Genomic DNA, 15872 nt, shown 5'->3' with positions numbered 1-15872 from the left:
ACCACGTGCTCCCAGTGCCACAAGGAGTCTCGTTTCTAATATTCTGAAGAGCTTTAAATGTTAAGAGATGGTATCAAAGGCACCTTGTTGAGTGTGACACTGTAACTTCATTTGTATGACAATGGTTTTATTTTTTTTTAATCTTGGCAACAAAGCAAACTAAGAGAAACCACTTTTCTCTCTCCCATCTGTACAGAACTTAACGGAAAGCTATCACCACACTCAGAATATTTTTTTTTTTTCTTACGAATTTCACAGACCATAAAGGCAGGCCACATCTCTCCTGAGGAATGCAAGTCACAAAATCTCCCCAAAGCCTGCAGCTAAAGATGAAGCTGCAGTTCTGTGAACAGTGGGTTTCAACCAAGGGTCCTCAGACTGCACAGAAGAGGTTTGTTAAAGACGAGCAAGAAAAGCAAGCTGTACATGCAATGGGGCCGGCCACACGCGTGACATTTTCCAGGCATTCTCTCCACCTTTGTAAAGCTATCACGGCTCTGCTGATCAAAGGACATGGAAAAGATGCTAAAAAAACTATATGAAGTTTCTAGCCAAGCGCTACCCACAGTGAGTTAGTTTTGGTAATGTCTCTTTCTTCATAAAAACATATTTTTATGCAGAATGTGTACATCTGCCAAATATGGGAGCGAGGCACAAGGTAATAACGGATATGGAAGGTGTATTTAATCACACAGCACCAGCTTTGCAGGTAAAATCCAGCAGCCATCTACCTTTCCCTTTTTTAAAAGCATAATGTGCAAACTGGGACCATTAACTGAGGATGGCCGTCATTATCCAGCTCTTCTGCTGGATGACAAACCTACACATGGCGAATAATTATGTCTCACCTTTCCTTCCCCTTCCTTCAGAACGAAAGTGAAGCAAGAGTCTCACGACGACGACCCATTAGAAAGCACAAACACCCAAACCTGTTGCAGAGGCATCACATCATCCATCTTTCTAAAGCTGTCAAGAAATGTTTGTCATTCCAATACTGCTTGCATCTCCCAAATGCTAAGATAACACGCCCATCAATCTCAGCTAGAGTTAAAAGAGGAGTTGAAAAATAAATAGTTCTGAGTCATGTTACTAAGAGGGATTCCACACACTATTAATTTTAGCTTGGAAACCAATTAAGACACCAAATCAGCATTACCTCCCCCCTTTATGAAGATATAATGACCTATTCGCTTGCTTAAATTTATTTATTTTGTGACAGTGATCCTTTCAAATGCTTTAGAAGTTTAAACAACAATAATCTTAGTCCTGGCTTCTGGCAACAAGAAAATTTTTGCCAGAAGGAGGCCAAAGATATGGCCAAGACAGCATGGTTCCCCCTATTTTAGTAGGCCATTCTTAAAATAAAAGAACAATAATAAGAAACACAATGCCATAGCAGCAAAACTTGTCCTAAGCACTGCAGGAGCATCAAAAGGCTGCAAGAAATTGGTGCTTTCCACTCCAAACCCGGGGCAACCCTCGTCCCTTTCAACCCAACCGCGGCTCCTTGCTCACGAGTGCCGCCAGCTACAGCAGCACATCTCTACGTCAAAGCAGTGATGGCGTGATCCGAGTGTGCAAGACCGCACAATCCTTCTATGAAAAGGCTGTTAAAGCCCGAACGCCGTGCCCACGCGAAGGGCTCCCTGCTCCTGCCCCACTCCTGCAATGGGAATTGCCTCTGCCTGGCTGGGAACTTGCAAGAGCTGTTTAATATTGGCACCGAAATGCCACTCTTGGCAGATTTGTCTTTCAGGTGCCTCAAATGTCACCTTTGTTTGCTAAGTGCTAGGCCAATATGAAGTTTTCTGAGTATCTATGGGGAAAAAAAATAATTTAAAAATCACCCGTGGACCTCAGTGGCCTGAATTCCCTGGGTGCCAGCACCCACCGGAGAGCTCTGGGGGACTGTTCCCAACCCCCTCCTGCTGCGCTGCCACAGCGATCTGGGAGCTTTGACTACAGAGCTGGGATTAGTGTTTTATTCAGCCACGAGGAAAAAGGAAAAAAATTTTTTTTTAGGAGAGGTGACTGAGGGTCCTCGTGCAAAGGGTTACAGCCAGACCCTGCGTCGCGGGGGTTTCTGGTGTTGTGGTCATTCCCCAGGGAATTAAACCCAGAAAGATGAAAAGTCTTTCTGTGACAATGGAAGTCCATTAATTGAGTCATGGATCAAAAACTGAATATATTCCTACTTTCCTGAATAAAGATATCATGAGAAGACAGATCTGAGGTCCAGTACCAAGGCCCCACCGATTAGAGCAGGCTGCCATTGCTGGCAAGTGGAAGACAAAACAAAGAATTTCATTTTCTTGTCCCAAAGCCCAGACCAGAATATGATGCCACTCACCCCAGCTTATCTATGGACCAGCATAAAAAAATAAAAAAACAAAAAGCTCTCCTCTCAAGAAAGGACAGTAAAATCAAATCAGTCGCTCTCACGGAAACACCTGAAATAACAACAACAACAAAACCATTACAAACTGGAACTAAACCGAACACTGCAGTATTTCTATGACAAAAGAATAATCTGCTAAAACATCTACCTCTGGGCCAGATTTCGAATTCTTCCATGAGGAAAGTGTGGGTATATACACGAGAAACACTAACTTTGCTATTCCAAAAACAAGCTTGCAACCAAAAGTTCTTATTCCAAAACAAAAGTACCCATTAGAAGACATTCCTGAGGGAAAAATTCTGCTTTAAAATTCACATCCTACTAAAATTCAAATGAATTTCCCTAGGTAGGCAAGTCCTTAAATGTGTACCTCTATTTAATTACGCTGCAGTTCCTGTGTAGACAAGTCCCAAGATGCTCTTACATGATAATCATTAAATATGAAGTGGTGAAATGAATTGCAACATTCAGTAATGCTTCTCATGAACTAAGATTTATAGAGGAAGCATGAAATAAAACTAAAAAAAGCACATGGTTACCACGTCTGCATGGTGTACTGGAGAAAAAAAAAAAGATACAAAAATCGTAATTGAAAATTATGAAGAGCTGGGCACAGGCATCTTACCAAAATTTCTGCTGCAGAAGGTAATGCTCAGCTCAGCCCACCTATTTATTTAATCCACGTAACAGGAGTATTAAAATCAGAAAGAAATCTAATTACATTTTACAAGTCATTTAAACACTGAACACATCATGAAAATAATTGGCAGGATGGTGCTATTTAGTCAATACAATTTTCTGCTCAGCTCTACACTTCAGCACCTGCTGAAACCAGTGGTGAACAGTTCAGGTACACCTCCCAGTTTCACTGCATAAAAACCAGAAAAAAATATCCCGTACAATAATCTGTACATAGCTACAGAAATGATACAAGCGCAAAGTATCTCAAATGGTGTTCGGGGAAAGAAAAAATTTAAAATAACGGCAATCAGGCAAAAGAAACTTTGCACGCAAGCGCCTTGTTCCAGCGCAGCGCAGCTGGGCGTCCCGCTCCCCGCACACCTTGGCGGCTTCTCTCTAAACACACGATCAGATAAATAAAGGTTTAAACTATATTTTCTACACTAAACACACGCTCATACAAATGAAGGTTTAAACTATATTTTCTACACTAAAACGCACACAAAGCAGGTTTGGAGGATTGCTCACAGGGTTTATAAGCACTTCATTTACACACAAGCATATGCATTTACTGTATAAATATTTAGAGTTTGGCAGTTCGCTCTCCCAATCTGCACGGGTTTTCTCCGTTGGGTTTCACCAGCGATATTTCCTCGGAATTTCCACATTTCCAGATGCTTTGCTCATACAGCCTTGATGGAGAACAGTTGTGCCTATTAGCAGACAAGCTGCTGACAACTAAACCGAGCTTCTAAAAGCTGGCAGAGAGATAATCTGGCACCGAGATCTGATAAGTTGAGAGAGAAGAGGCATGGTGGCTGGCAAACCCTAAAAAGTCAGAGAAAAACCTAGTCAAGCCCCGAGCCTTTCCTTAGGATGCTTCTCATCTTATTCCAGAGTGCTTCAAGCTAACCAAGGAAAAATCTCGTCTCAGTCAACCATCCTGTTGCCCAGCACCGCTCAGTTCTTAACAGACATAGCTTTCTATTAAAAAAAGGAAAGAAAATGTTGCTCCCTGAAGTTATAGTATCTGATATAAATTATATCTTATATAAATTATATTTACAAGTTTATTTAATACAGATATATTTGCAAAGGGTTGCTTCTCCTGCTTAATTGTTTAAAATACAGTGAAGACAAAAAACCCCCATTGTTTTATTTTGCTGTAACCTCTTGCCTTTCCTTCCCACAAATAAGAAGCGATGTACGATCGTCTTCATTTTACAAAAGATATTATTTTGGGGGAAGGAAAAAGGCAAATGCATCTGGGAGTGCAGGAGATGTTTGCTCCAAGCATTCACACCTTCTCTGAACACCAGTACTCCTGTATCACCAAGCAGTGGTCCTAAAGGACATGAGAACAAGCCAAACCAAGGATGAACCAGCAGGATTAGCAACACGTCTCCCTCTCAACCCCTTGGATTTCAATCTCCTTTCTTGCGCGGTTTGTACGCCATGCACAGCACATGGCCAACAATTTGCAGAAATGCTCCAGCCAGGGCTTGCCTCCACATCCAGGGAAAAAAAGTCATTCCACTGTGAGTCCCCAGTTTACGTTTTCTTAATCTCATGGTCATCCATTTCTAAGGTAAAACCAGAGATTACTGGGGCTTCAGTTTTATCTCAATGTAAACTTGCTGGGGCAGGTCAGTGCAACCGGTGCAGGCACATCGGGAGCTCGTCCTGGTCTGGCCTCATCAAGGACAAGTTCAGGCAACATCAAGTTTAATCTATCCCGGCACTAATGTCATCGCGACTTCCCGAAGGATGGGCCGTACCCGTGCCTCCCAGTGCTGTGCCAGACCAGACAGTGGTTTTATTCAGACAGTGATTTTTCTTTAGACAGCACTGGAATCCTTCCAGGGCAGATAAAATCTGAATTTTTCCAGGCAAAGAACTAAAATACTCATCAAACATATAAGACTTCATTTATATTCTTACCCTCCTCCTCAGGCACTCGGTTTTGGCCACTGTTAAGAGACAGGATTTCTTTGTTTTGACCCTGAATGACTTTCCCAATGCATCTTCCAGGTGAAGGGGATTCCCTCCCTCTTCTGCTGCTGCCCTCCCACCCACTCCTTAATTAAAGATGCTAAGGTCTAACAGAAACCATGCTACAGATTAAAACCGGACAGTGATGCATTAAAAAGAGGTATGTGGATAGGTTGGGGAAAACAGACCATCGGCAATTATTTTAGTGTTTATGTACAATCTTTAGATTGTTTTAAAATAGATAGCAAGGAGGATTATTGCAATTTAACAATAAAAGGAGGAAAAAAAAGCACATGGAAACGTATTCTTCACTTCTGAGTGAACGTCAGGGACCGGGGATCTCTTTAGGAATGCAGCTAATTAAAGAAATCTTTTCCAAAGTAACGGGACAAATGGAAATGCTGTTTAACCAGAATTATCCCAGTTCACAGATGCGAGGGAGCCAGGACCAGTGCCCTTGTTTTGACTGCGAGTGCACAGGGGCTGCCGCTCGCCCAGACATCAAGGCAGGAACGAGCAGCCAAGCTGCCTCCACGGTCAGGTTCATCCAAATACCTTTTCCATGAACTCATCAAATAGGCATTTATCAGCTGAAAGAAGAATACGCAAACCTAAGGGGTTTTATGTAGGAGTTTTTCCCCTTCATAAAGAGTCCCGAAACTTCTAGTCCAGAAGGTCTTAGATTATCACTCTACAGCCAGACTAGTACAAAGCATCCTTGATGTCTAGACCAAATGAAAAGATTAGCAGGTCTGCTCCCGTGCTGATTACACCAGGCTCATATTATTTTTCCAGCGGATGCTTTCATAATTAAATATCAAGTAACAGAAGGCACTTCAACATTTATGTCACCCTCACCTAGGAAAATAAGAAAAAGTTTATTTGCACTGAGAACTATAAAGTATTAAAAATCGTTCTATGGCTGTAACAGCAACCTGTCAAGCTGTAAAGAGAAATCGAGATTTTTGTGAAGAGGGTCCCTTGGGAATGCCGTGTATCGGCAAAGCAGGACAGCAATCACATTATGCCTGGAATTAATATGGACAAAGTGGAATGAGTAATAAAAGCCAACAAAAAACAACTTTCACTGTGATTAGCAATCACTGACTAATAGGCTTCAACTGCAATTTAAAATTAGGTGGCACCATCAGTCACTCAGGTCTCTCCAAGCAGCAGCCTGCTAAGGAGGCATCAGGACTACCTTCAGAGCAGGATTTCTATTCTGAGCTTTGCCAGGGTCCAAGGTTCCTCGGATGCAGTAGTTGTGCTGATCTGGAAGAAGTGCAGACCCCCTAACACGATCCTGAGCACAACTGGAAAGAGCCTCAAGAGCAGGTTCTCCAATCTCTCAATTTTTTAAATGAAGTTAACAGACTTGGTCCTGACAGGTCTGTCAGCTATTTGGGATGAAGAAAGGTGACAGATTTTAGCTGGTTTGAATAGCTATTGTTCTGCATAATGCAAATATATCCCATTTTAAATTCAGACAAGGCCATGCGTAGGAAAAAATCCAAAGCACATGAATTCCAAAGGGATTATTAGAGATATAAACAGACAAATAACGGGTCTATTAAACAACATGCACACTTTATTGGTAATTTCATCAAATACAAGACAACAGGCCAGGCTTTTATGGAGATCTTTTGTTTTAGACAGCTGAGTGTAAACCTTGAGCAAGTTACTCAACCCTCCTGTCAAACCAAGTCCCCCCTTGCTAAATAAAGCCAATGAGTCTGCGCTGCCTCTGATACACAGGCAACCATGTCATATGAAAGGGATTACCGCTTCATAAATTGCTAAAGAGTTCATGATGCTTGGAAACCTTCATTTAATTTCCAGCTTAAATTTACACATAGCTAATTTATGCCCATTTGTCCTTTTGCCAATGCTGCTCTACAACCCAAGCAGGTCCTTTTCCTCCCTGGTCCTTACCCCTTGATATATTTATAGAGCAATCACATCCACATCGGCTTCTGTCCTGCCAGGCCACACAAAGCCAAGCTCTTCCAGCCACCTCTCAGAAGTCTGGCTCCTCGTTGCCTCCCACATCCTAGCAAGTCCTTTTCAGCACCTGTTCCCGCTTGAATTAACTTTTTTTGCATATGGGAGACCAGAAGGGTGCGCGGTTTTCCAGATGACTATCTGCTAATGGCGTTAATAGTTCCCTACCTCCATGGAAATGCCTTGCTTGAGAGAGTCAGGATTGCATTTGCCTTTTGCACACTACTGCACAGTCATGCTCTAAGGAAAGTTGGTTTGGTTTTTTTTTTTTCTTTTTTCAGTTCTTTCTCCCTGAGAAGCCTTCAGGCTTGATCCAAGAGTAGATAATGCTCCGAACTAGAAAGCAAAAAACCTGGCTCTTAACCTAGGTCAGGTATTAATAGCCCACAGAGTGATCCCGAAGAAGTCACTTCATGTTCCTTTTTTTCATTCCCACACTTACCTATTTAAATCCAGAACTCACTGAGGACAAGAATCAGCTCTTAACCTAAATTAACCCAGTGCCTCGCAAGGATCCTGCCCACGGCTGGAAAGATCTTCCTGCCTCCCAGGTTGGAAAGTTTCATGAAACAGTCTAACTCTCAATTATTTTACTGGTTTGTCATCACTTGGAAAGACACACATATATAAAAGCATACGTGCACAAGTATGGGTGAGATGGGGCGGCATTAGGAAATAAAAGGACAGCTGCTAATGGCATACTGAATCGTGGCAAAATCCGAAGGCGTTTCCAGGAACTTGCAAGTTTGCTATTATTTTTGTGAATGTTCCCATAAACCCCCATTACTGAGCAATCTTTGGGGAGACTGCAAGGGGTGTGAAATTTACTGAAAATGAGAAGAAAAGCTGGATGCGGGGAGACATAAATTCACTGGGCAATTTGTAACGTCTGCTGTAAAAGCAGCACGGAGGGGGACAGGGCTGGTTAGAATTACTCTGGGCTCCCAGCATGCTGCCCCCGTCGTAAAAATGAGATTGTAAACAGAAGATTAATCTCTTTGGATATTTTTCAGAAGTTTTTATAAATTATACAAATTGACAGGCAGGGTTAGGAATCTTCACAAGGAAATATGTTAAATCTGAAAAAAAACCCCTCGGCACTAGAAAAATCCCTCTTATCTAAGAGTATACTCAGCAGAGGAAGCCAATCCTTCCAGACGTGTCACAGGGCACAGATCTAAGCACCATTATTAATATACCATCAGGCTTATCAGAGACAAAGTATATATACCACCAACCAATATCCACACAGGGATTTAATGTCTCCTAGCAGAGTGCATCGCTCGTACAGGTTTCAACTTACGCACGCATAAAAACATACCAAAATTCAACAACGGCAACCTCAACTAGGTCCCCACCAAGGGCAGCCACTAACAGTTCCACTTAAAAATATAATAGTACAAGATGTATAGTTATACCAAACAGAATAAATTCTGAATTTATAAAGTTCTAAAGGAATAATTTTTTTTTTTTCCTGTTTCAAGTCAATTAAAAAAAATAGGCTGGGTGGCAATAGCCAGGAAGGAGCCATGCTGCGCCCCAAGGTTTTGCTGGCACATGTACCAGCACCTGAGGACGAGCTCTCCCAGGATCCGAGCTGGGAAAACCCTCCCCGCTCACAGGGCTGGGCAGGAGGACTTCCAAACGGCACATTCAACACAGAACACATGTTAAAATCTCTTTTATCTTCTGATTGGAGCAAAAAATACATCCTGTGTGACACTCCTGCAACGCTAAGCTGCTTCAGCTGTAACAGCAGGCGCCATCCCATGCTCCACTCGGATGCACTGGGGCAGTCGATAAATGAATATGTGGGACTGGGGAGAGGCGGCAGCAGCTCTGGACAGGCTCCGGCAGCGCGATGCCAGGTACTTTCTGTACTCAGCCTGACCCGAACACAGGCAAGGTGCCTTTTTAGGGATAAAGTAAAACTCTGCAGGCTAGCAGGAATGCTGAGAAAGAAGCTTAAGAAGAAATGTTCCTGGGGAAAGTTTTACTTGAGCCGAGGAAATGGGCGATCCTGGTCCTTCTCACTTATCACCACCACAAAAGCCACATTTCACAGTCACGCTGTTCACTGCCCCAGTGCAGTGCCTTTGTGAAAGGCCCATTTTATTTTAAAATACACTTTGTATTCAAGCTCTCTGCTTCAACACATTTGCCTGAATTATTGCTAAAAAAAAAGGGACCCACCACTTGTCTTTATGGCTCATCTCATCCCGTGTATTTGTACGCAAACCAGCCACAGTCATTCACAGCTATTCATTTCAATGCCTGGAGGAAAGAAAAGCCTGGCAAGAAAACAGCCCTGAGTGTCTGCAGTGGAAATACCTGCAGGAAAGTCAGCAGCCGTGCGGATAGGTATCAATAGGATAACCCAAGTACAGCAACCAAAAAAAGCTTAGCCAACCTATTTATGGTGAAAGGTTATGAACTAATTACGCTGCGGATGACAGTTCAGTGGCTTGAGCATCAGCTCTAAATAACTGGACTTGTTGGGAAGTCCGTGGTTGAATTCCAGGAGGGCCAGTTGAAGCCATTCACCCCAGTGAGGCAGACAAACTGGACTCGAGGGTTACTGCCCGCGGGTCCCTCTGGAGAACTATCTAAAAACCTCAGTCTTATGCCTGAGTGTTATGGGACCACGCAACGATTTCCCCTCAATACCCGCGATAGTGTGCAGCACGCAGCCCCGTCCCTCGGGGACCAGGTGACAGTATCGGCGCGTGAGGACACACGGTGACTCGCACCCCGTTAATTCACAACCTGACCATGCAGCTCCCCTTCCCGCAGGGAAACGGCACGAATATTAGTAGCGTTTTGGATGCTATATATTTTAATGGCAAAACACAGTGGGCAACTTCTTCTGCCTATTCTTTATCCCAATTGAAAACAAAAGGATTTTTCTAAACTGGGTCTTCCACTCTGACACATGACCATCATTTATGTTAGCTGCTATGCAAAGCTTCATCCTTTTTCTCAAGGCATATAACAACATGAGAACCACTCCACTGCGAGTATTAGCAATGCTTTAAGGAAATTACTTTTATTCCTCATTATATAGAAGATTACCTGAGAGGTTATTATTGTTATTAATGGCAATTAGCGTCAGACAGCCATTTATAATTTTCAAACCCACATACAAACATTAGAAAAATATTTGCCAACAGAAAGCCATGTGTTATTCCCATTGCATGGGAAACAAATTATAGAATTCAAGTGATTTGTGTCTTTACAACTGAAATGGGAAGCTTATACAAGACTTATCATGCGAATAGTACATCGGGGATAGTTTCAGTAGACTGCAAATTATTCTGGGACTCTGACTCACCCTCAAACAAAATATTCTTAGTCTGAACTCTCTTACAGGCAGACTTCACTATAGAGCAAGAAAAGCTTAAGAAACCACTCAGAAGAAAACACTAATAAAATTTTATAAAGAAAAATCACTTGTAAAACCATCATTATTAAGAATTATATTTGGACTCCGGGCTGAAAATTCAGCTGATGTAAATCTATCCTAATGCCATTTAATTGAGTTATATAGATGTAAACCGCAAAAGAATCCACTTCTGAGCCTACCAGGAAAACAACCTCTGCTCACATTCTCTGCAAATGTTGGTCACTATAAATAAGGAATAAATATGGAAGGATGAGCCACACACGCAGGGTTCTGCATATAATATGATGAACTCATAAACAGCTTTAAAATGCATATATAATGCTCTGATCAAAGGATTATCTTTATGTTATGGGAAACCAAACTTGTCCGCGTGAGCTGCATTTCTAACCTCCGCGTGTGGCCAAGATGAGAGGACAGGAGAGTTCAAGTTTTGGGAAGGCTTTAGAGTGGAAGAACACAGGAATCCCCACACCTCTGTGAGAAGCAAGGCTGGGGGTGAGGGTGCACCCCAGAACACCACCAGCAGTGGCCGAGCAGACCCACGTGGGCTCATCCTCTTTGCTAGGAAGCTTGGGCTCTCCAGTATCACCAGCGCCCGATCCATGGAGGAGCCACTCATGGGCTACGGATGCGCCCTGTGCCCCTGGACTGATGCAGTCCAGCAGCGCCCAATTTAACTAGCACCTCCTCCTGTGCTTTTCCTTCTACACCAGAAAGGAATAAGTTACGGGGGAGGTGAGGAAAAGGGTTATTTTATCATTAATCTATCATACTTCCAATAACCGTCAGCTTAAACAATACTTTTCAGACTGGAGTAAAACATCAGACATTTTGTCTCCTTGAATCACTAGCAAAAAGCTGAATTTCGGAGCACAGAAGAGTTAGAAACCTAACAATTGAAGGATAATAAGGAAAAAGCGTGTACCGAGGGATTTCTCAGCAGAAGAATGATATACTAGACAAAAATAAAAGGATATACCATATGTTGAGTAATAAAATTGGCAAACCTAGGAAGGTTCAAATACTGCTATTATACACATCTGGGCAAAACGGGATGGGGGAAAAAAAAAATCATTAAGCAATCTGAGAACTCCCAAACAAAGAAACTGTAAAATTCTGAACTGTAAAGCAAAGGAAACACACTTAATCCCTCAGGAGTTTAAGTATGTATTTCAACTGGGTTAAACCATCCCTCATAAGGCCGTGGAAGCACACAAAAACCTAGAGACACAATATAGCCACTGTGAGCCGGCCGGCAGCACGCCAACTGGCTGCCGTACCCACCAGCCCTGGCACCTGTTGGGTTCATCATCGGCAAAGGCATTACCTCCTTGGGGCGCGCAGGGCAGAAAAATCCTCTCCAAAGTGCCCGTTTTCCAGCAAAAGCGCACGATTGTGTACTGCGAGTATGTGAAATTGGGATTTCCAACTGCAAAAGAAGCCTCCCTCGGTGCTGAAGTGGTCAGGACTTTAGTGTGTTTCAAAGCAAAGCGCAGAAATACAGAACCAAGCAGCAAATAATATAATCCTGCCCTCATGAAGCTCCGTTTCATCTATAACCACAGATGTAACCTCTTCCCTGGCCTCCCCTGAGGCTAATTTACTTATGAATGTTCCTATTAAAAATAGGACTACTCGCATAGTAGCTTACTTTGCGGGGTGAATAGGAGAAGGAGGATAAATGCAGTTTAATGAATAAATGTCTTGTGACAAGACATCTCTTTTTATGGGTACATGCCATCTGGGTTCACCCCATCAGACCGAAAACACCGTGCTCTCTCCGTGCTCTCGGGCTGCCCTGATAACAGACCCCTCCATGCACGTGCAGCATGCCACATCGGTTGGACATTTTGGGGTGACTTCTTTTTGTTTTGCTTTTTTTCAAATGTAAAAGTTTCATGGCGACAGCACAAATTTAGAATGAAAGTGCACACAGGTAGCCAGCTACTACTGCCTTAGATTGCAATGTAAAAAATAATATGTATCCCTAATACTACATTAACTGAAATTGCCTTTTGGTTTTTAATTTTTTTTTTTTTTTTTTTTGACAGAGTGGTTTATAAGCTAACATCATGACTCTTGGCAACATGGGAGGGTTTGTTATTGCCATCGCTCTACTTGTTATTAACAGGGAGGAGGAGACAGCTTTGCTCTAACAGGGCAGCAAAAGGCACAGAAACAGGACCAGGACGTGGGGGAAATCTCACAGCTGAGAAAAGGGGTTCTGGGGGATCGGGGGCAGATGGAGGAAAAGAGATGGAACATGGTTGGCCGATGGGACTGGGGGAAACTTTCCAGAACACAAGGGATGGCATGCAATAAATAATAAAAAAGCAAAACATGAGAGCACGATGTAAAGGGACACATGAAGAAGGCTTTGAACAACAGCAGGGCATGAGGGGAGGAGGTGAAACAGAGATGCCTTTAAATGCCGAAGGCGCAGAAGGGAAAATCTCTGCCATGCTTTTCATCCCTACGAACAGTGACTTCTGTTCAGGGCTTCTGGAAAAGCACATGGTGGATTTGGAAAAGTCTCCAGCCATGGAGAAAGACCATGATGGAAGATCTTCATTGAGGGGATGACCTGGCAAGATCCTGACAGCTTTCAGCAGCTGTACTCGGAGTGCCGCCCGCCCGCCTGCCGCTCCGCCGACGGCTGCGCTCGCCCTCGCTCCCCTGCCTGTCATTCTCAGCCCATATCAAATGAAAGAGAGATGGGGCAACCTTGGCAGCCTGCATGATAGACGGGCAGGAGTGGGACCACAGGAGGAGCTGCTGAAAGCTCTGAAATCGTTGATGTGTCCCACAGCATGAAGGACACTTGCCATGCATAATGGATAGGATGCTGAGCATTTTCCCAGTATCCCAGTTGGCCTGTGTACCACTTGCTGCCTGCTTCTCAAAAAGGAGGGGAAAAAAAAAAAAAGAAAAAAAACCCACTGTGATATTCTGTGACGTGGTATCAGAACAGCTTTTGTGTTTTGAAGGAGCTGTTTGTGTGTTGCCACCTTCCAGAATGATGCCAAAAGCAGAGGGCAGGGAGGGAAGGCAGATGCGTTTGCAGCGGTACCTGCCCGAAGCCGGGGGATGCCACCGGTGCCCCTGCAGCCTGGAGGGGTCAGGTCCTGGGGCCAAAGGCTGAACCAGCTTTATCAATGCTTTAAAATAAGGTGTATGTACTTTTTATTTAATACCATGTATGGATGAGGCTTTGAGAAACCTGGGCTAGTGGGAGGTGTCCCTGCCCATGGCAGGGGGTGGCACTGGGTGGGCTTTAAGGTCCCTTCCAACCCAAACCATCCTGGGATTCTACTTATAAAAACTAAAATACAAAGACTGCCTAAAAAAGGCAACAGATTTCTCAGCAGCAGAAAACAGTTCACTGCTTGAAAACCAGTATCCAAAACAATTTTTAAAAAAATCCATGCGTTTTCATAAACACGAGACAGGACCTGAGCTACAGACTTCACGGCTCATTCAGGATATCAGCAATGTCAGTACAGCAATATTCAGCTTTTCTGGTACTCACAGTGGATTGGAAAAGAAATAATAACTAAAAAAAACCCCAAACAAAACTCAGCTTTTCAAGGGGGAAGGTTACATTTACACCTCGCTACCCAACAGCCTCGAGCGAGCCGCAGCAGCCCTCTCCCTGCAATTCCCAAACTGAAGTGAATCAAGACCTGAAAAATTCAGGCACCGGTTTCCACATCCAAGATTCCAGATATCCGATTCAAACAATATTTCCAATTCTACACGTAATTGGCAAAGGTGCTTTCACACACGCGCATCCCACAGTCCGTTACACACTGCTGTACGTCCGGTTGTATGCTCTGTGTGATGAAGACAGGGAAAAGCAACGGGGTAAAGGGTCAGTGGGATTTTAGAAAGTCTAGTTGTACAACACGATCGTTTGGACAAGGAGTAGAAACTGCGAAAAATTGATTTTCTTCAGTTCCCACAAGTGTGGAAACCAGGATTTTTTTAAACCAAATTAAGCCCCCGAATGTAATTAAATCCATAAAAGCGATGAGGAAATTGAGTCTGAACCACATACTAACGCTTAAATTTATAAGAGGTGGAAAAAAAAAATCCACAGGAAAAAACCACATTAAATTCTATATATTAGTGTAACAAAATAAGGAAAGGAATTCTTTAATAAGTTACGCTTTTTCTGTCACCCAATTACCAAAACCAACATTTTGGACTCCAGTTTTTAAAATCCAAATCAATTTAAAAAGACCGCAAGGGTAAGGTTTTGTTTGGATCAGCGTCATGACACAGAAGGAAGGACAGTTGCTTGTTGAACAGCAGGAAAACGGAACAGATTTTGAGGGCTAAAATAATAAAAATGAGGGTTAAGTGCACCACCACTCCCAAGTTTGAAAATTTAACTAAAAAGAACAGTAAAACAGCACCAGACAAACAGATGAGATTCTGGATTCTAATAACAGTGTTTCTTAATGATGCAGAAGGGAAACACTGACGGAATTCACAATTACTTTTTGTGAAAGCTCATTCCTTTATGAAAACATTTAATACGATGTTGAATTTTTTTCCTTATTCCAGACAAGATTTCCTACATTGTGAAATTAAGTGCTACAGTCTTACCTGCACTCGTGCGTATGCAAAGTGATCTCAGTTTAACGATAATGTATTTTGTGTTCAACCATTCATATTATATCTAAGGATTCTTTAAGGAAAGTCTCAGCAATTGTTCAGCCATAACAAAGATTTCTTTTGCACTTATTTTCCTAAAATGCCTCACCCAAGATATTCAAGTCCACATAATTTTATTGATCTCAAGAGGTTTGTCAGGAGATGACACTTCATTCCCAGAGGTAATCTCAAAGTTGAACATCAAAGTTTATATTACTTTTCTTCATATTTTTTTCCATTTTCTTTTTTCCTCTTTCTCATTTTGAAAGACTTCATAAAATGCAAAGAGCACATGATCTTAAGCAGCGTGAATCTTCAGAGGATTGCTAAAATATTTGATGATTGTGTCCAGAAGCTAAGCAAGGGATTCCACTGCTGTAAATACTTCTAGCATATTATCCGCAGAAACTATATAGAGAGAAAAGCACTATTACTTGATTCAAGCGCTGAAGATTACTTAATGCAAAGCTCTGTGGGTGTATCATTAAAGCCAATAATAAAATACAACTATTACTGTGCTCATCAGATTCCCAATTTTCAACTGCAGTGAAGAAAGTCTCAAATTTCCAATATTACATGTAATATACTAAAAGAATCTCAAATATATAAGAATAATTTCCTAGCGATTTTTTTACTCCATGAAGATTTTTAAGGATACCACAGCCAGCTTTCTCCTCCACGCCCTTTGCAAAAGGCAAGGCACAGGAAACACAGATTGGAGGATAAAGAGGGAGCACG

Source organism: Pterocles gutturalis, unplaced genomic scaffold (assembly GCF_000699245.1).
Source record: "Pterocles gutturalis isolate BGI_N339 unplaced genomic scaffold, ASM69924v1 scaffold5716, whole genome shotgun sequence".
Classification (NCBI taxonomy): domain Eukaryota; kingdom Metazoa; phylum Chordata; class Aves; order Pterocliformes; family Pteroclidae; genus Pterocles; species Pterocles gutturalis.
This window is presented reverse-complemented; position numbering follows the sequence as displayed.